We start from the raw sequence: 20,219 nt of genomic DNA, 5'->3' as shown, positions 1-20,219 counted from the left end.
CACGTGTGCATATACACATGAAAGCACCAGACATGAAGGGCTGTCTTTGGGAGCCTGGTTTTTAGACATCTCCCTCACCCTTTTACATCTGCACGATCACAAACACAGCACACCACAGTACTGAGGGGGAAGCCCCAGCTTCTCATGGGGGCACATGAGGCTTTTTATTTATGCCACAGGTTGCATCACTACATCCTAGAACTGCAAGGCCCCCCACTGCCAGGACTGAGTCAGGTCCACCCTGTGCTCCAAGGACCAGGCCGCCTGCCAGCCCATAAGGACCTGCCCCTCAGATGGTGCAGCTGCTTCTAAAACAGAGGCTCAGCCCCACCCAGAGACCTGCAGTACCTGTTATTAAATCAAGGCTTGGCTGTGGGTAAACGTGAAGATTTTTATTAAACATGACTCTGGAACATTCAAAGGACCATAACTGAATGCTCCTTTCACAGCCACGGCGTGTCCAGACGCTCATGGAGAAGGCCACGGCGTGGGAACCCACGGAGCCCCGACAAAGCAGACTCGGAGCTGAGTGGCGCAGTTAGCACCGATTTTGTTTGACACTTGCCTTTTATATTCAGATTAAAATAAAAAACAAGACGCAAAAGTAGCTCACATTCTATTTCAATTCTCTATTTTTGTAGTAACTGGGCCCCTTTCCCTCTGCTTTCCCAGCCAAGCGATAAATAGGCCCAGCTGGGATTTGTCAAAGTCTGGACCTCTGTTGTAGAGTAAGTGAGGAGGGTAGGGAGGGGAGCAGGAGTGGTGAGGAGGATTGGGGGATAGGGAGGGACAGAGGAAAGGAGAGAGAGAGAGAAACCCCCGAGGACTGGAGGCAGGAGGGATGCTCCCTGGCAGCCTCAGGTTCCCCATTCCAAGGTAACTGAGCTGGCATCACGCACGCGGTACCGTCATATGACTTGGCTGACACACGCCAGAATGACAACAAAATGCTTGAGGAGAAGACTAAGCACCAGCATCTTCAGATTAAGGTAGTGTCCCGGTTTCACGTTTGCCTTGTATGACATTGTATAAATTGTAAAGATAACACATTTTCTTACCAGCCACGCTGTTCCCCAAATACTAACTATAACAAAGATCAGACAGCATCTGAGTACTGAGCGTGTGTTAAGCCCGGTGAGGTAGGCATCATTTACTTTGCTAGAGAAAGAAACAAGCTCTGAGAGAAACTTCCTGAGGCCAGGCAGCTGTCTCCAAACCCACCTCGTGCCTCCTGACCCTGAAGGTGGAGGACCCAAGTCATTCACGTCAATAATTTACCTACATGTATGTCAGATTGAGATTCAGCCCCCAGATCTAATCATCTCTATGCAGGAATGTGTCAGGAAGGTATACAATTCTATGAGTTCGACCTGGGGGAACAAAGGCAGGCACCCTCGACACAGATGTAGGGCGGAGGTGGGCGCCCAGCGCAGGAGCATGTCCAGCCCTGCCCAGTCACACAGCCACCCTGCCATGCCAGTGCAGGAGCCGCCACCGCGTCTCGGGGAAAAGCAGCTTCTCCTGCACAGGAATCTACCCCTGAAAGTGTGTTCCTGAGAAGGTGTGGACCAACATCTCAGAAATTAGACACCGTGTAACACGCTTATCTATAAAGGCTGCCTATGTCAGGGAATCACCAATAATTCCCATCTCGCCATCAATTATATCTGGTAAATACTGGTTATTCTAAGTTAACTGAGGCAACACAAGAACAATATAATGGAAATGTCAGAGTCAATCAGCTCCACCTGCTGAAGAGCTGGGACTAATGATGAAACCTAAGGAATCCTGGAGAACGCAGCAGGATCCCAGACCCCGCGGACCACCCCAGCCTCCTTCCACAGGAGAGTTAGTCGTGGGGCCAAGGAACGGCTTTCCAAGGAATCTCAGAGGATCTCAAGGTCTTGAAAGTTTAATGGGAATTGAATATTTGCATCTGAGTCACACGAGCACATTAAAAGTAAAATTTCCTCTTTCCACTAGAATTATGAGCTTGCGGCGGCGACACTGGCTGTATCTCATGCTCGTGAGATGTTTGGGCACAGCCGTGCATCTCTGGTGAATCATTTATAATAATATGAAAGAAGTGCTTGGGCCCTCGATCCAGGACCACAGACCCCACCAACGAGGGTCTAAACAGGACAAGCCTCGGCCTGGAGAGGCTGGTGTCCGTGGGGGCTGGGAGGAGCACCAAGGAAACTCAGGGGCAAGCCCCACCCAAGCTCGGCATGTCCTACCCCACGCAGTCGACATCAGCCACAGGGATCTTTTGTTGTTTTTTGTTCAGGAAGGAACATATTAAAAAGCCCGGGGCCCAGGGCCTGGACTCCTCAAAGCTCTCCACAGAGCCGGGTTAATTGGCACCTTCCGTCATGTTAAAATCAACTATATATGGCTGCTGAGGGCATCTCAGAGCAGGTGCAACGCTGAGCTTTCTTGCTGTCTGGGGAAAGCAGGAATTCCAGGCCTCTGCCTTCCTACCTCCCCAGAGGCTCTAGCCCAGATGAGCTCAACTTCTCCCAGGTGAGGAGCACAGAAAAGCTTCCCACATGCCCCTCAGGTCACACACGAGCGGTGCAGACCCTTGCACCTTGGCACGAGCCCTCCCAGAGGCAGAAGCCCAGCCCTGTGGCCCCGGCCTGGCAGGAGGCAGCTGCTGGGGCCCCTGCTCAGGGTTCAGCACAGCGAGGTCCAGCCACAGCAGGTGAGACATCCACCATCCGGCCATTCATCTTTAACCTAAAACAGACACAGGAATTTGGCAAGGGGTTCCTTCCCCTGACAAACCCATCCTTCCTGTTCTCATCTCTCCCTCCTGCCCCAGTACTGCGCCCAAGGCCTGACTCCCAGTTTCACAGGGAATCCAAGACAATTAAGATTTTGAGAAACTGGGAGCTACACAGAAAATGAGGCGGTAAAGCCAGTGTCCACTGATCCTCCCCTCCCCACAGCGGAGAACAGTCCTCGGGATAAAACCCACGGGGCAGGGAAGACGCGATCAAGGTGGGCAGGACAGAGGAGCCACAAAGCAGGTGGTTCGGAGAACAAGGCCACGTGAACACAAAGCTAAAGTGCTCAGCGGCTGGAAGACAAAACACAGGAGACAGAAACACTGACCATTTACAAAGAAAAGAAAAAAAAAGCCTCACTCTTAAGAGTCCATCAAGATTTAAGTTCTCAAGTCACAATGTATCAGCACAGACTTCTCATAATGCCTGAAACTTGGCACAGTAAACACGTGAATCAGTTCTCCCAAGTCCAACGTTTTCTTTGATGAGCCTCTTGAGTCTCAGGCTGGTTTCAAAGTAAGCCCTTCTCTGTTTGTTGATGACTTAATAATTAACATACTTGAAAACACATTGACTTCCAAATTAATCTGCTAATAAAATATTAATTACTACACTGGCTGTCATCCACAGAAAAAAAAACAATCACTTTCTGGTTTTAAAAACATTAGAATTCGAAGCCCCTTTGGCCATCTGAACAGCCCCTGCTTTTGACAAGGGCATTCCAAAGGTAATCTGAAAAACTAGTCCAGGCCATGATCGCTGGGGGGTCGGACTTGCCTCATCACCCCACCTCCCTTCTGGAATTAGACAGAACTTAGACGCTTAGTCTGATGGGAAACATTTACAATCTATTCTCTCCAAAGCTACCTGGAGGATTTCCTCCACATGACAAAGCCTTGGTCTCCACAACCCCTTATCTGACAACTCTCTTAACCAACTGTCAATCAGGAAATTTTCGAATCTACCTATGACCTGGACACCCCTGCTTCCAGTTGTCCCACCTTTCCAGACCAAACCCATGTACATCTTACATTTATTTGATTGATTGTCTTATGCCTCCCTAAAAGCTATAAAACCAGGCTGGGCTCTGACCACCTCGGGAATACGTTCTTAGGATCTCCTGAGGGCAGTATCAAGGGCCATGGTAACTCATTTGGCTCAGAATAAATCTCCAAATGCTTCACAGAGTTTGACTCTTTGCTGACACGGTACCTTTCATGGGTATTCATCTGGGGGACTCACAATCAACCGGAGGCATCAGTTGCCCACTGTGCAGAAGTCTCTGCAGGACTGAGCCTCTGGCACGGGGACTCCAACCCCTGAAGCAGCAGCTGTCTCACGTCGCACGGCCTGATAGACCTGCACCTCCCGGGCTTCTCATTTCAGAGTCTCAGCAACAAATCTACCAGACGTGATCAACATCACAGAATATTCCTCGGGGCTTTTGGCTGTTGTCTCTCCCCAAGTTTACTCTAGAACCAGAATGGCAACACTCGGAACAGGATGGTTCTCAGTCACCGACCCTCCTGGTAAATACACTGTCTCCAAGGCCCTTTCCCGCCAGTCACAGCTTCCTTCATGTCAGGCTCGAAGGCCACCTCCCCAAGAAGGAAATCTCTTCAATCCAGCAATCACAGCTCCTGTTCCCATCTAGAGCTTGTCTGCCAGGAAGGGAAGACTCCTCATTCCAGAGACAGCAGGTGCCACAAACTCAGGGTATTAGCCATTGCGAAGGCAAACACTCATGAAATTAATAGACTTTTTCCTCCTTGGATACTGACGTTTTCTCTTCCGGAGGTCAGCCAAGGCCATCTGCATGAGTCACGAGCGTGATGGCTCCAGCCCCTCCTTCAGTGTCAGGAGTGTGGCTCCACTCTGAGACCCTCCTGCATCAGCCAGGCCATGTACCTGTTCCCACGACTGCTGTCAGCGGACTACAGCGATTCTAAGATAGTCAGCAAGCTGACGTTCCGAAGGAAGCATTTTAAAGAAAAATGTGTAAGTTTTATTGCATGAAATCAGCTACATCTTTTGCTACTCCAGAGGCTTGTTTTGCTTTCCTCAAGGTTCTCTACAATGATCCTGACAGTCAAGGTTCCCAGTTACAGGCAGAGGGTTGGGCAGGCCGCGTCTGCTGTGTAACACACACAGAGGATCCACGTCAAAGGATTTTCCCTGTTCACCAACATCATCAGGACAAACTTTAAACAGTAATAATCTGCCTGTCTGGAAAACTGAGCTCACTTGAGGACTAATGCAACAAATGTATTTGACAAAGTTGCAGGTGGACGTTTTAGTGAATGAGTCACTATTTCAAGGAGGATAAAGGCTCACTATTCAAAGGCATGTTTTTGTCAAGTTTTCTAATTTCAGCTTCATGCATTTAAATCATGAAGTGAGACTTGTACCTGATACGTTACAGAATCTCTACAAAATAGACAAAATTCCAATTCTGTACCTTCACTCTCATTCTTTTCCATATGTGTACAGATGGTCGTAATTTAAGTTGGCATTCCAACAGGATTTCTAAATTAAACTGTCTTCTACTTTAAACACTACGTGTTAAACATTACACGTGCCATTGTTCAACATTTATAGCAGGGTCTGTATGGCCCATTTTAAAGATTTCTTCCTCACTAAAAACAAGCGTTTAAACAATAAATGGTTTACTCTAAAATATTCTAGAGACAGAGATACATTTGGAGAGTGGACACACTTAACACAGAAGTCCGCAACATCAAACAGGCACAACCAGCAGTGAGGGTGGAAAGGGCGCCATGTGAGTGCCCCTAAAAACACACACAAGCCTGGCTGCTTAAAAGGAATGAATATAGCTCAACACTCCTATGTGAACATTGATGTGTCTACTGCCTTACAGAATCCTCCTAGCTGAGCTGCAGGAATCTTCTTTGGAACCTTTTCTCACCTACACTGCCTACAGGTGCCCACTGGGCTCCCTGGGCAGTATCATGTTTTTGTTTAGAATATCACACTATTTGGAGGCCTGTTTAATCCCAAGTCAGAGCCTTATCATAACTCAGACACCATCCCTCAGGGCTTGTGGGCTAACTTCGGCTAATGCAGGCTGCTCCACAGTGCCCTGCAGATGGGCTTGGTGCATCCACACGATTTTAGGATTTGGGGCTGCCGTTTTCTGCAGTCACAGATGCGGACTTACATATTCATCATGACTGAAGGCAGCACGCATTTTTATGTTCCTTCTGTAATGGTAATAATCATGGCAACATTTCCTCGATCCTTAGAAAAGCCTCCTAACAGCAGTTGCATTCCACCCCCTTCCTTAAAATTAATAGAATTTACCAAACTAGGTGAAATCAGTGTTCATGAGAAAGTGAGAAATCAGTGTTCACACAATGGCATAGTAGCTGGGCATAGAGTGTACGTCAACATCCCAAACTAAGCACCCATCACAGTTATTCCCAACTCGCAGGAAAGCTAGAAAATTTAGAAGGCTTAAAACATAATTATAAATGGAAATAACAAGAAATCAAAGTTTTTGAGGAGCAATTGTTAGCCAAGCAAGGAAAGCCATTAACCAGTGCTGATTACATTGCATTTGATTACAGCAGCCAAAGACGTGTCCAGAGGAAGAGACTTTTAAAGATTAGTCTTTCGGTAAGAATGGTTGCTTAACAAGTTCAGACTACTGGGGTACACCAATTATCAATTAAAAAGCAAGGCAAACTAGTGTGAGTCATTTTCCTTAATCCTTAATGCGTCAAAAATTACCACATTGGCCAAGCTGGTCTCCAACTCCTGACCTCAGGGGATCTGCCCGCCCCGGCCTCCCAAAGTGCTGGGATTACAGGCGTGAGCCACCACGCCTGGCTGAGAACTGTTTGACAGAGGCTGAGGGGAGGCTCCTGTCCCTTCCTGGGACATCCACATCCCACCCAGTTTCCCATATCGACTATGACACTCGAAGCATCACAGCAAGGGCAGCTGCATCCCCGCAGTTCTCTGCACTCATGCCACAGCTGCGTGAGCAGCCGCAGCCCTGGAGCTGCCACTCAGCCTTATCGTGCTGGCACAAGCACATCAGAAACTACCAAGCCCCCAAGAGGGAGGATTGGGGACCCAGGGGAGTGAACCAGGAGGGAGGAATGTGGCCCAGGAGAGTAGGGAGGAGTGGGGGCCCTGGGGAGTGAACTATGAGGGAGGCGTGGGGGCTCAGGGGAGTGAACAAGGAGGGAGGCGTGGGGGCCCAGGGCAGTGAACCAGGAGGGAGGAGGGTGGAGTTCGGCCCAAGGAGTGAACCAGGAGGGAGAAGTGTGGTCCAGGGGAGTGAGTCAGGAGGGAGGAGGGAGGAAAGCGGTCCAGGGAATGAAGCAGAAGGCTCTGGGGGTAGCAAGTTCACACACCACAAATACCTCCCAATCCATCCGCGTGCAGGGAGGGGATGGAAACCACACAGGACCTGCAGCACTTTCTCCTCGCAGATGAGGAGTGAGGATACCGACTCATGCACAAAATCAGAGCTAAATTTCTACCACGGTGGGGAGACGCTTCATAGACCCAAATGGGTACAAAAAGAAACCAATCATACAAGATCAGTGGATGGAATGGGATCAGAAATTTAAGCCTGTAACGAGTTTTCAGAAAAAACTTCACTTGATCTGCAAGATGACTGCAGCTCTGCTTGATCATTTCTGCAAATGTCTAACTCGCGATGAGCCATCTCAGAGCCGTTCAAGAGGAGTAACAAAATCAAAACGCCACGGCATCCTCCGTATTTTAGATAGCCTGCAACAGTATGGAAATGAGCAGCGGTGCCAGAGCTTTCAAGTTTGTTTGAAGTAAATTCCAGCATCAGGGCAGCATCTTCCTGGCTGAAGCAATGAGGTAGGCTCCTGCTCACCGCATGGGAGACCAGCTTTCAGCTAAGCTGCTGTTAAGGGTCTGCAAACCATGATCCCCGACCGAGCCTTGGCCAGGGATTTTTACACGTTGAAGTTTTCACAAAAGAAATATATGCAGAGACTTCTGTGGCCCTCAAAGCATAACACGTTGCCTACTCTGCCCTTTACAGGAGCTTCTAGCTTTGCTGTCAGTTACAAAGTGTTTCTATAAAATAATGTCACTGATTCTCAAGCATGCCAGCAAAAGTCACACTTCTCAACAATCCTCAGTGGAGATGCACCATCCTGTGTTTCACACAGATTTTAGATTTTTAAAAGCCAAAATAAGGGAGGTAATTCAGCTAAGTATTATAGTAACACAATTTGAGATACTTACTGATGTGTGACAACAGAATACTTGGCATTCCTGTGAGGCAATAAACTAGCTCAAACACAAAATAACAAATCAAAGCATGTTTTGGCCTCTCAATCAGTGAAATTGGAAATAACATTCAGTTAAATGACACTTAAAAAAAAAAAAAAAGCACAAACAAAACAAATACTACTACACCATCACTCCTTAAATTTATTTAACTACTGCTGCCAAATAAAATGGAGAGACTTCTTACTGCAGGGTAATAATCGGCCATTGTCATCATGAAATAGACCGCTGTGCAGGCTCAGGCCCTCCAGCCCACAAAGGCAGGGGGAGGGAGGAGAAACGATGGCCAGAAACAAAGGGACAGGGCAACCATGACCTAGTCAGCAATTGTACCCTCCCACCTTTCTTCTGGACTTACAATTTTGGAGCCATCTGGGTTTACCTTCCTATGTCCATAAGTCAGCCAGTTCTCGAAGCCAGAAATCTACAATGCTGCTGGCAGCCAAGTCCTCTCGGCCTTCCCCCCATGTTTTAGGGCCTCATCAGCTCACCCCTGGATAGTATCAATGGCCTCGGAGCTCCAGTCAACCTTGCACTCCACAGACTCAAGTATGCCAAGAGCCACTCCAGGCTGCCACTGCCATGACCAAAGGCTTTCAGAGACAGTCGCCAGCACTGCACAAATCCATGTGGCTTCACCAGGCGCAAAGCGGCTCCAGCATTCCATCCAGTCTGTCGCTGCTACCATAGCTGTGAGTCTAGGATGTGTCAGGAAGGGAAGGAAGACACCATGTACCTCATCTCATTTAAACTTCAGTGTCACAAGGTGGATTTTGTCGTGCCCGTTTTATGGATCAGGAAAGTTTTAAGGAGGGCAAGCACAGGGCCCTGCTGACACAAGAGCAAGACCCGCAGAGGCCTGGGCATGACCCCCGTCCCACGCTCCCTGGGTCCTGATATCCACTCCTCCCCCGTGGGAGCCTGATCCTGGGTCTGCCTGAATTGCTACCATTCCTAAGACACGACTCACGTCTGTCCACCTCCTCCTTTATCTGTTTCCCGCAGCCCAGAGGCGTGTGTGCTCTTCCATCCAGACAGACATCACACTTCAGCACCTGCATCTGACATCACTTCAGCCAAAAGCTTCTCTCAAACCTCCCCCCACACCTGCCGGTCACACAGGTCTGCACCCATCACCTTTCTCACACGAATTCTCACATATTCCTGTGTAGCACCATCCAACTGATGATAGTCTGAGAGGAGGAAGCTTTGTAGATAAATCCACTTTCTACTTTGCTCCCAGCCCTCCGTCTTGCGTCTTGGATGAGGCAACCGATTAACAGCAATTTCATTTCAGCACAACATTTCCATTTGAAGAAACGCAGAGCATAGGGCTCTGGTCATAATTAAAAGCTTGTTTCATTTGTCATTTGAAATTCCATGTACTGCTGCAACAGCAGCACCCCCTCCTCGCCAGGCTCTGCCCTAAGGACATCTTTCCTGGCAGTGAGAGCCCCGCAGGTTTCCCAGCGCCTCGGGCTGCGGCTTCCACGCTGGGCCGGCACTGACAGGACCGGAATGGTGCCCCCAACAACTACAGGATTGGAAGCTGGTCGACTGCTCTGTAGAATGGAGACATGTTAGTAATCCCCGACATTTCCACTGACAGGCTGCTCAGGTAAACTGGGAAAAATCCACAAACTAGAAAGAATCCATGGGGAGGAGCACTTCTGTCTCCAACCTGGCAGCAAACGGTGGCTGTGCAGACGATCTCTTCAGGAAAACTATCGACTGTATCTCAGGTCAACAACAGCCCCGCTGAGGGCCAAAAAATCAGCTCCCCCTGGCCCTCACTTCCTAAGGGTCAACCCTCCCAGGCCACCTCTCCTGGAAGATCAGCTCTGACGCACCCACGACGGTCAGGAACCGGCTCTGGGACACATTTCCCAGGCTCCTGCCCACCGCCCTCTCTCTTCTTCCTCCTCCATCTCCCTCTTCACTCCCATCCGCCCTCCCCCCCCTTTCGCTTCCCTTCTCTCCTTTCCTCTCCCTCCCTCATGTCCTTTCAGCCCTCACCTTCCTCACTGCACTTCCCTATGCAACTCAGCGGATGCATTCTCAGGTCAGTAGAGTTTTCTTTCACTCTGTTTTTATTGCAATGATCATTCTTAATGAACAGAAACCTGTTTCGGACCATGTGGATGCCACCTCCTGACCAACTGCTGCCCCGTGGCTCCGTGTCCACTCAGTGACCCCACGGCGCAGGTGCCCAACAGTATGGCTGTGACCAGGGGTAGCAACATGGGACATGAGAGAGGTATCCCAGCCAAGAGGCCCTGCAAAGCCTCCCCGGCAAACCGGAGCAAGGCCCAGGGCGGTAGGGAGAGCGCCGTGCTCACGACGTAGGCAGTTCAGCTTCCGCAAACTGTCCATCGACTGCAACTTACTTTGTTTCCATGGTTACAAAAGAAACATAAGCATTCTGAAATATGTTCTTGGTTTCATGTGTTGCGAAATCTAAGCAACATTATAAGAAAAATCACTGAATTCTGCCTGAGGCTCTAGGGGTGTTTTCCTCTCTGAAAGGAGCCCCCTTCCAGGACTTGGGATTGAGTGACAGCCTTCAAAATCACGGTTATCCTGGTGGTAACAGGGAACTCCTCAGCCCGCCAGGAGCTGGGGCCCTCGACAGCCCCCATGGCTCCAGACGCCAGTGTTCTAAGGATCACACATGTGCAGATAGCAAAGCTTGCTGCACACACGCCAGGTGCTAACAAGCCCCAAACGTCTCACTCATACTTGCTAACCACATCGCTTCTCTCAGCCTCCACGGCGTTTCACACTCTGCCTTTATATAGAGATGAACCATGCGTCCTGAGCGCTACAAAGATTCAACTCCTTCCGGGAAGAGGGGTGCATCTTTCCATCACGGGGTCCTCACTCCAGCTGGCACAGGATTTGCAGAGTGGGCGAGTCTAATGTTGATGACACTTTCTCAATATTCCCTTCACACCCCTCCAAAAACAAGAGTGCTGCCAGCTTCTTACCGACGTTGTAATGAGCAAAATATTTTTCTCTTATTTCTCACTTTTTAACGTTATACTAGTGAAGAATGTGACTCTGCATGTACACTGTAAGCACCCACACCGTGAACATTCTGCCCTCCTGTGACTGTATTCACAGGTCACAAGGACAAAACTTCTCCATAGTAGCCTATATATATATATATATATATATATATTTATATATATATTTATATATATATATTTATATATATATATTTTTTTAACATGACTTCCACTCATCTGAAAGTCACAGATGTAGCTTTTCCTTCATAAAAAGATCCAAATGATACACAAACCAGGTTTAATAAACACATTGGTCCAGGTGGGAAAATGACCCCTCAGTCTCCCTCCCCTCAAAGACCAGGGCAGCCAGGAAACTGCGCTCTCCAGTAAATGACAGCCGGCAGGATTCCCTAAATAAGCAGCCGGAAGATTCCCATCTCGCAGAGCACACCTTTCAAGACTCAAGATGCCCCCGCTCCCTGAATATCCGACGAAGAACAGGGCTACCCAACGGAGGACTGAGGCAGTAAACAAACATGTATTTGGCCGGGGGCGGCGGCTTATGCTTGTAATCCCAGAACTTTGGGAGAAGGAGGCAGGCAGATCACAAGGTCAGGCGATCGAGACCATCCTGGCTAACACGATGAAACCCCCGTCTCTACCAAAAATACAAAAAATTAGCCAGGCGTGCTGGCGGGCACCTGTAGTCCCACGTACTCGGGAGGCTGAGGCAGGAGAATGGCGTGAAGCCAGGAGGCGGAGTTTGCAGAGAGTAAGATCACACCACTGCACTCCAGCCTCGGCGACAGAGCAAGACTCCGTCTGAAAAAAATAAAATAAATAAAATTTTAAAAGTTTTCAGCAAGTAGCATCATCGACCCACAAATGAGAGGTACCGTTTTCATTCTAGGAGGGAAACACTACAAAACACGTATACTTTAGCCCTGTAAGTGAATTCTTCGGGCATTCCTGTGTCCGCTATCAAATGCAGCACATCACCTCAAAAGGCAAAGTTCTATAAGTCACATCCAAGGAAGGGAAAAATCATTCTAAGTTTTAGCCATCCAGTAAGAACCTGATCCAGAGAAGCCTACTTGTTCCAGACTCTAAGCGGCAATATATTGCTACAATGTAATGAAAACAAAGGGATAATTAAGAAAATTTCAATGCTAATAAAAGGCAAAAACATAATTAGATTTATTCTACTCTAGACAGAGCAGCCGGGCAGTTCACCCATAGGTTATGAACGCTGCTGTTTTTCAGACAGGGTCCCAACTCTGTCAAGGCTTGACAGCAGGGGCGTGATCTCCACTCACTGCAAGGTCCGCCTCCCAGGCTCAAGCGATTCTCTTCAGCCTCTGGAGTAGCCGGGACTACAGGTGTGCAGCCATCATGCCCAGCTAATTTGTGTGTTTTCCGTAGAGATGGGATTTCACCAGGTTGCCCAGGCTGGTTCCCTGGGTCTCGAGTTCCGAGGCTCAAGCAATCCGCCCGCCTCGGCCTCCCAAAGCGCTGGGATTACAGGCGTGAGCCATCACGCCTGGCCCTTTTTTTTTTCTTTCCTTTTTAAGCGATTAATGTGCTTCAGAGTCTTGTAGGCATTTAAAAAAAAAAAAAAAGAAAAGAACAAGCAAATTCTGTAAGGGAAAGAAACCATTAACATGTTTTACACACCTCAAAACTCAAAACAGAAATACTAAGAATAAAATGTATTTTATTCACAGAGGCATTCTTAAAGTTCTGTAAAAGTGACACCATGGACACCACCACATCACAGACGAGTGTGGCAGGACTGCTCAGATTCAGAACACAGTCTAAACAGTCCTCCTGCCACTTTCCTCAGTGGGAACACTTTATTCTGTCTTTTATTCAAATTAAGTATCTTGCAAGGGAGTTGAAGAAAACTGCAGAGCAGATTTTAAAACTTCAATGCTTTTCTCAATTTTCGTCACATTCTGATGCATTTTTACCTACTACACGGCCAATAAGTTTAAAGCTTTTTGCATCGATAAAGACAATGCTCCTTGTAGCAATAGGCTTTTTCTTTTCTATACAAAGATCTATAACTTAAGCTAGTAAACTGGGCATTTCACAAAGATTTTGCACAATTCCTAGCACAGATTTTAGCAAAATAAAACCATTATCTTTCTGCAATTAAATAACCAAACATAGGAAACTGCACAGTTAAAATAACCATTCCATTATTTTATATAAACACAAATGATAAAGGAGAGTATGCTTTGGAAAACAGTGTTTCCATAAGCTAATGATGAAGCAGAAGACAGTTCCTCAGCCTCATATGACATTTGACAACCGAAGTACTCTGGCCCAAGCCCAGCCCGGTTAAATGGAGGGGAAGTAAACATGTGACCGACCGTGGTGGGGCACTGTGATAGCCACAGTCCAGGAAAGAACAGCTGACATGTTTCTTCTTCATGGGAAAACTGAAACATACTCGAGACACCTTAATTCTTTAAAACACAGTCTGCCCCAGTACTAACCTTAAGCTCCCATTGATAAAGATTGCGATAACCAGAGGTGTTTATCCAGGCCCTCGAAAATCACGGACATGGTACATACACAACATTTTCAAACACTCAATGCTGCCAGTATGTTAAATGCGCTGTGATACCGGAGGTCTTGTGCAGGACCAGAAGCATCGCAGCCTGGTTACGTTCCTGGTGTTCAATGCTTTGTATGTGCAAAGTCTGCTGTTACAATTTACTGGGCTTAATGTCATTCAGTTTGTCACAGAAGAGAGCTATGACATTTACTTAATTCCACACACAGATTCTCAAGTTCATCTTCCACCAATGACTGCCCTGTCCACAAGACAGCGGAGGGAAGACCCAGGAAAGGCCTGGGAGATGCCAGGTGCTCACAAACTGCTATCAGTCTGCTGGTTCTGACTTAAAGGAAAACAGACATAGAAGAAACTAAAAGGACTCACTACATCTAATATCACAATGTTCTCAACTTTACCTTAGCCAAAAATAAAAGCGGAATAGCAAAACTACTCCAGGGCATGATTCCAGGGCTAATCTGAAACATGAAATATTTAGAAGACAAAGCTTATTGTGAGTGCAATTAATATACACATAAAACACTGGTTTCGCAAAACCCAGTCTTTGCGATTGCTTTTATAAAAAGTAAAATTCTCATGAGGATCACATACACTAACTGATTTTCAAATGAAGGGACTGGTAAACTTCAGGGCATATGATTTCTGCCACACACGAGGGGAGCAGTGAGAGAGAAGAGCTAGGATCAAGTGTGCTGAAGCTGTCCTAGGACTGAAATTCAGTTTCTGCCAAAACAAAAACACAGGAGGCTGTCAACTTCGATAGCAAGCTCTGCTTGAGAGCGTCAAGATGTTAAAATTGCAAAGGGGCTTCTCCCTGCTATAGGCACGCGTGATCCTTGCAAAAACATAGCTCAGCATCATCAAAAATCAGGAAAGAACACAAGCTTTCCAGACACGAAATCCAAGAGCAGAAGGGAGCAGAGTCCAAGCTTGCTCGGCAGAACTGTTCCCGGACAACAGCACAGAGGACGTCACAGGGAGGGCAGGGCAAGCAACAGCAGCTTCCGTGATGCCGCAAGCAGGGCCTGAGCCAGGAGAGCAGTCTCCTCCAACCTGACAAGGAGGCGCGAGGAGCCACAGAGAAGTCAATTCAGGGTATTTTTCAGAAAGGGGCAACAATGAGAAAATCTGGTCTTACTCAACCACCCCCCATCCACGGTAACAGCTAAACTCGCACGTGCGTCTGTCACCTTCCCCACCCCCTCTTGCAGATGCTCTTCCTGCACCCGGGTGCCTGTCTCCGTGCTGCTCCTGAGGCCACACCTGTTGCCATCCAGTAGTGACCACGAATTCACCTTTGTCCGGGCGAAGCAAACGCAGAGTTCACACACTCTTGTACAGGTTTGCTGGCCGAGAATCTAACCGAGCTGTCCAATTCCAGATGTGCTGGTACCAAGGAGAACGCTCGATGTCCGGCATTTATAAACGGTATCAGTGGGTTCTCCTGGGACTCCCAGGCAGCCGAACGAGGGAGGGAGCTGTTGCCCTGTTGCCCCGAGCCAAAGCAGCGCTGCGAGGCAAACACCACAGGCCACATCACACTCGAGCACCGACTCTTGACAGTTGCTCGTTTGTGTGTTCAGAGTTCAGGGTACAGGCGACAGACAGGCCTGATCTCAGCCATGGGACAGCAGTGATTGCCCACAAGTCCCGTATCTAAGCCCCGACTTGCCCATCGGCCTTCCTTCAGGAACAACGCCCACCTCACAGTGCTGCCATGAACGCTAAGTCAGCACGTATATACACAACCAGATTCATTGCAATTGTGCTTTCTACCCCAAGTTAATACAACCAGGTGCTATCATCGAGACTGAATAACCAATATTAGAACAGAAGGTCAGGCCAGCGATGGTGGCTCAGACCTGTAATCCCAGCACTTTGGGAAGCTGAGGTGGGTGGATCACTTGAGGTCAGGAGTTGCAGACCAGCTTGGCCAACATGGCAAAACCCCATCTCTACTAAAAATAATTTATCCAGACATGGTGGCACACACCCTCTAACCCCAGCTACTAGGGAGGCTGAGGCATAAGAATCGCTTGAACCTGTGACGTAGAGGTTGCAGTGAATGGAGATTGTACTCCTGGGCTCCACCCTTCCAGCCTGGGTGACAGAGCAAGATTCTAATAAAACAATAAAAGGTCAAGATGAGAACTGATTGCCAAGGTCCACAGTCCATATACTTAAAACATAAAATTCATTAGCTAGTACTTGATCAAGTTGCTGCTTTCTTCATTACAATCTTGTATATCCTTCTAACACGGCTCAAAATGTTTACATTTGAACACACCTCGAGTATAACAAAAAATAAAGTGCCTGTATTTCACAAACGAGCAATTTCCAGTAAGGCTGCATCCTGCTCTAGTTAATCCTTTGACAATGTAAAACTGAGCCATCCTGACATAGCACTGACACATGGTGCAAGAAGAATGACCTCCAATTAAATCGCTAGATTTAGAGAACACGTAAATATAGTTTATCACTAATTCACTAGCCATTAGCAAGATTTTAAAGGAAGAAAAATTATCAGGACTGTAACTAGGAATAAAGGCAAAAATAAACATGAAGAAATTAGTCACGTTTAAATCAATACCCTTTCTGTGAGGCCGTAACAAAGTATACACAGCAGGGGCACAAACTGTCATGCTAAACTGTCACCAAGCTCTCTATGAAGGTAGTAAGAGCGTCCCAAGTTGCAGAGCCTCGTCTTCCTATTTAAACCCTAAACAGCCAACACCACTCAGCATGCAGTGAGAGCTCTGAAAGCTCAGAGGAATGCATGATGGAATGAAGGGCCCTAGCCCTGCCATCACCCTGCTGCTTATTAAAAATATAAAACAAACCCCTGCCTTCAAGGTGCCCAGATCTAACTAGTACAAGGTTTTGCTTTTAACAAGTTAACTACGAATGATGAAGACTCTCAACAGCTGTGCGAAATGTAAGGCAACCTCATAAGAGGAACTTGGCTGAGACTAAACCCAGAGATGGTTTTTTTAACCACAGAAGAGGAAAGAACTGAAGAACCTTACAGAAAGTTGACAGCAATTTCTATTTCTCTATGGTAGAACCTGGAATTTACCTTTGAGACAGACTGCCCTTCTGTTCTGAAAAATCAGATTATTCTTGCAATCCTCCATCAGGACTGAAATTCCCAAAGGCATGGAAAACCAAGTACTAATTTTAACCCCCCCCCCCCAAAAAAAAAACTACCTATGATCTTAGATGTGAGATTTAGTATTCTCAAATTCCAAATTTGGAAATATTTTGCACAAAGTCCTTATTTTCCCTGTTTACTTGAAAGCTCTCTATTCTTTTGTCCTAAACATCTTCCTTCTCATCCTTCCAAACAATATCTGAAGATGAACTTACATATCGTTTTCAATGTTACAAAGAAGATACTACATTTGTCATGAACTGTTTATATTCACAGCTCTAGGAGGGATTTTGCTACATCGTGAGGAATAACACGAGGCAGTTAATACGCCACGAATAAAGAACAGTAGAAAGTGGACACATTTCCTGATGAGTGCCGATTTCTCATTGAGCTGCTGACAAAGTTATAATACAGAAAGCTAGACAGCTGCTCTGTTAGTTCTACCTCACTTAAGTGACCGAGTCATTGTTGTTTCGGTTCCCTCTCTCGTCTGGGGATGAGACACACCTCACAGAGCTGTTTATGATTTCAGGAACACACACATCAATGAAGTGACTGTTCCTAAATCGTTGCAAAGGGTAGAGTAACCTGCCAAATTTCAACTAGGTTGTAACAAACAACTGTTTTCATCCTACACGCTCCGGTGCCAGCGAGATGGTGCGTTCTTGGATCCCTGCGGGAGCCCTATTCCTGGTGCCATAGAGCGCACACACACATTTACATCCACATAATGTACGTATATGGCACACTGTAACACGTGTACCTGCATAGAGCGTACACACATCCGAATACGTGGAGTGTACATAAGTGCACTACGTGCGTACAGAGTGCACACACATCCAGATCCATGTAGGGTACATGCATAGAGTGTACACACATCCAAATATATATAGTGTACAAACAAGTTCACTACGTGTGTACAAGCATAGAGCATACACACATCCATATAGCAAATGTACATAGGTATGCTAACATGTATGTACATGCAGAGCATGCACACACGTCTATATGCATACAGTGTACACAGGTATACTATAACCTGTATGTACATGCATATGGCATACACATGCACATCCGTATGTACACAGGTATGCTATTTGCTATATGTATACACATGCATATAACATACATTCTTATCCAATGTACGTAGGTGCACTACAGCATGCATACACATGTGCAGTGTACACATATGCACATGTATACAATGTACATCAGTACACTAACGTATAAAACGTATACACATATGCAATAGTGTACGTACATATGCAGCATGTATACGTATTATTGTGTACATATCCAGAAGTTTATTCAGTGTGCATAGTGTACATGCATGCTTGTGTGCACATATGTATATATACATCTGCAGAAATAATGTGCACATACCCACATGGTGCACGTACACAGGTATGTATGTGGCATTAAATACATGCATGTATGTACACATGTAGAACAGATAGGTGTCCAACTAGTGTGCATATAATCATCCCCGTAGATACACACATATACACATGTACATGCATGCCTACAGCATGCACGTGTGTAGGACACAAATGTAGTGTACATACCTATACACTGTAAATACATGCAGTGGAAATACACGTAGTATGTGTACACCACATACACACATGTACATTTATACAGTACGCATACACCGAGACCCAGAACGGGTCATGAGTATTAACATGGCGCAAACGCTTCCAGTTCTACCTCAGTGAATTTTTTTCAAACTATAATAGAACTCATATAAAAAGGGTTTTAAGGAAATCAATACAGCTAGTGACAAAAACAGTGGGAAGGGCACAACCACTTTCCCTCAGAGTTCTGGGCCTGACCGTGGAAGTTCAGAGGTTTCCTAATGCAGTACACATCAGAACTGACTCACAATGAAGCACTCCTTAAAAATTAAAAATGTGTCCTCATGTTTTGGCCTTTGAGACAAAGCCTCTTAGTTAATCGAGTTCTGACTGAATTTGACTCACAGTACTCTGGCAGATTCTTCATTTTCTGGTGAGACAGACGAATGTCCCAGGGTGAGGGCAATGCCAGCCGTTTCAGGGTCAGCTTTTCGAGGAGCGATGTCTGGCAGAACACAATCCAACACCATAGTAGGATCCCCCACCCAGCCACTTAGACGCTTTCTGGTACTTACTCTGTCTGCTTGTTTCCCTTTCTTGAATTCAGCTGGGGGGAGAAAAAAAACCAAAAAAATCAAAACCAAAAACAAACAGCCCATGTGTTTGTGTGTCTGAAAAGTGAATACATCCACATCCAACTTTCTAAATGATACACGGCAGGTGTTGATGGTCACCAACCAGTGGCCACTGTTGACAAAATACAAAGTCATCTGCAAACATGAACGAGTTTCTAGGAATACAAAAGTCAAGGGAATTTACTTCACATATTAAAGCTCTCAAGGGTGCTCATCAAAAATATATTTAGAGGTTTTCCTTTCAAGTTATTTTTGAAGATTTTTAAGTTGCAATACTTAAAAGCCTCTGGGAAAAGAAAGGATACAGGTATCTGGAAGATTTATACTAAATGATTTTCATGTCTTTTTGATAAAGTTAAATAAGGTCAGCCTTGAAGTAATGGGTTCCACTACTCTGAGGCTGTGGATGGAATCCACACCACCACCAGACAATTGAATAAACAGCAAGGCTGCACACACAGGACACAGGCAGTGAGCCAGCCTGACTAGTTGTCAGCTTCTGGGTCAGTTCTACCCAGTTCTGGCCAGGCCCCACTGGAGATGAAAACCTGCCCTTTAGAAGCCTTCAAACCCCACCTTTCAAAATCTAATCCTCTTCAACTGAGGCCCAAGTCCAAAAATCTACTGACATCTTAGCCCGCGTTAGGCCAGCTGTCCCCCAGCCTTTTTGGCACCAGGGATGGGTTTCATGGAAGACAATTTTTCTGGGGGGTGGTTTTGAATTGCAACTGTTCCACCTCAGGTCAGGCAGCGGATCCTCATAAGGAGCACCTCCGAGATCTCTCACAAGCAGTTTACGATAGGGTCCCAGCGCCTAGCAGAACACACAGCTAATGATAGAGTCACAACACCTAGGAGAACATGCGGCTTATGATAGGGCTCCAGCACCTAGGACAACAGGCGGCTTAGGAGAGGGTCCCAGCACCTAGGAGAACAGGTATTAAATGAGTTGGCAAAGCCAAAATCCACCGGATCTACCACTCCAAAGCAAACATACACCACTGCCCAATATTGATGTGAGCCAAAAACAGGGAAGTCCTGAGGGCCCACACTGACCACAGCCAGACACCACTTCTGCAAGAAGCAAGCACGCACCTAGAGATCACCAGTGATGACCCAGGAGAGCAGCTTTGAGCAGAGACAAAGGTGAAGGAGAGGCACATGGGCCAGGGTGCTG

At 46.8% G+C, this 20,219-nt stretch overlaps 2 long non-coding RNA genes across 7 annotated transcripts in view; both read right to left on the bottom strand.

Moving 5' to 3' along the window:
* The window catches only part of LOC135967504 (uncharacterized), a 143,310-nt gene that overhangs the window by 80,153 nt on the left and 42,938 nt on the right, over positions 1–20,219 (bottom strand). The gene's annotated exons all lie outside the window — the stretch shown is intronic.
* On the bottom strand, positions 1,901–4,193 carry LOC141408570 (uncharacterized). The gene is made up of 2 exons (XR_012423999.1): positions 3,150–4,193; positions 1,901–2,739 (listed from the first exon to the last, which is right to left on the bottom strand). It is a non-coding gene; the product is annotated as an uncharacterized lncRNA (long non-coding RNA).

Source organism: Macaca fascicularis, chromosome 15, assembly GCF_037993035.2.
Source record: "Macaca fascicularis isolate 582-1 chromosome 15, T2T-MFA8v1.1".
Lineage (NCBI taxonomy): Eukaryota > Metazoa > Chordata > Mammalia > Primates > Cercopithecidae > Macaca > Macaca fascicularis.
This window is presented reverse-complemented; position numbering and strand designations above follow the sequence as displayed.